At 41.5% G+C, this 1,941-nt stretch overlaps 1 protein-coding gene across 5 annotated transcripts in view; it reads right to left on the bottom strand.

The window, feature by feature from the left end:
• NSL1 (NSL1 component of MIS12 kinetochore complex) overlaps positions 1-1,941 on the bottom strand; it is a 58,759-nt gene that overhangs the window by 33,737 nt on the left and 23,081 nt on the right. The gene's annotated exons all lie outside the window — the stretch shown is intronic.

The following is a 1,941-nucleotide window of genomic DNA, read 5'->3' as shown; positions in this document are numbered from 1 at the left end:
ATTCCATGCAAATGGAAATCAAAAGAAAGCTGGAGTAGCAATACTCATATCAGATAAAATAGACTTTAAAATAAAGACTGTTACAAGACATAAGGAAGGGGGTTCCCTGGTGGCACAGTGGTTAAGAATCTGCCTGCCAATGCAGGGGACATGGGTTCGAGCCCCGGTCCGGGAAGATCCCACATGCCATGGAGCAACTAAGCCCATGCGTCACAACTACTGAGCCTGTGCTCTAGAGCCCAAAAGCCAAAATACAGAGCCCACACGCCTAGAGCCCATACTCCGCAACAAGAGAAGCCACTGCAATGAGAAGCCCAAGCACCACAACAAAGAGTTGCCCCCGCTCGCCCCAACTAGAGAAAGCCCGCGCGCAGTAACTAAATACCAATGCAGCCAAAAATAAATAAATAAAACAAATAAATTTGTTTTAAAAAATCTGTTAAAAAAAAGAGAGAGATAAGTAAAGACACTACACAGTGATCAAGGGATCAATCCAGGAAGAAGATATAACAATTATAAATGTTGATGCACCCAACATAGGAGCACCTCAATACATAAGGCAAACGCTAACAACCATAAAAGGGGAAATCAACAGCAACACAATAACAGTAGGGGACTTTACCACCCCACTTACACCAATGGGCAGATCATCAAAACAGAAAATAAATAAGGAAACACAAGCTTTAAATGACACAATAGACCAGATAGATTTAATTGATATTTATAGGACAGTCCACCCAAAAGTGGCAGAATACACTTTATTCTCAAGTGCACACAGAATATTCTCCAGGATAGATCACATCTTGGGTCACAAATCAAGCCTCGGAAAATTGAAGAAAACTGAAATGGTATCAAGCATCTTTTCTGACCACAACACCATGAGACTGGAAATCAATTACAGGAAAAAAAAACCGTAAGAATCACAAATACATGGAGGGTAAACAGTGCACTACTAAATAATCAAGAGATCACTGAAGAAATCACAGAAAAAATTTAAAAATACGTAGAACAAATGACAACGACGACCCAAACCCTACGGGACGCAGCAAAAGCAGTTTTAAGAGGGTAAGTTATAGCAATTCAATCTCACCTTAAGAAATAAGAAAAATAGATGCAGACATAGAGAATGGACTTGAGGACAAGGGGAGGGGGAAGGGTAAGCTGGGATGAAGGGAGAGAGTGGCATGGACTTATATATACTACCAAGTGTAAAATAGATACCTAGTGGGAAGCAGCCGCATAGCACAGGGAGATCAGCTTGGTGCTTTGTGATCACCTAGAGGGGTGGGATAGGGAGGGTGGGAGGGAGACGCAAGAGGGAGGAGATATGGGGATACATGTATACGTATAGCTGATTCACTGTGTTATAAAGCAGAAACTAACATACCATTGTAAGGCAACTATACTCGAATAAAGATGTTAAAAAAATTAAAAAAAAAAAAAGAAATAAAAGGGCTTCCCTGGTGGCGCAGTGGTTGAGAGTCCGCCTACCAATGCAGGAAATACGGGTTCGTGCCCCGGTCCGGGAAGATCCCATATGCTGTGCAGCGGCTGGGCCCGTGAGCCTTGGCCGCGGGGGAGAGAGTGGCATGGACTTATATATACTACCAAGTGTAAAATAGATACCTAGTGGGAAGCAGCCGCATAGCACAGGGAGATCAGCTCGCAAATCAGTAAAACTAGAAATGAAAAAGGAGAAATCACAACTGACACCGCAGAAATACAAAGGATTACAAGAGACTATTACAAACAACTATATGCTAATAAAATGGACAACCACGAAGAAATGGACAAATTCTTGGAAAGTTAAAATTTTCCAAGACTGAACCAGGAAGAACTAGAAAATATAAACAGACCTATCCCAAATAATGAAATTGAAACCATAATTAAAAATCTTCCAACAAACAAAAGCCCAGGACCAGATGGTTTCACAGGCAAATT

The sequence above is a fragment of the Physeter macrocephalus genome, chromosome 4 (assembly GCF_002837175.3).
Source record: "Physeter macrocephalus isolate SW-GA chromosome 4, ASM283717v5, whole genome shotgun sequence".
Taxonomy (NCBI): domain Eukaryota; kingdom Metazoa; phylum Chordata; class Mammalia; order Artiodactyla; family Physeteridae; genus Physeter; species Physeter macrocephalus.
The sequence above is the reverse complement of the archived record's forward strand: the minus strand, read 5'-3'. Positions and strand labels throughout refer to the sequence as shown.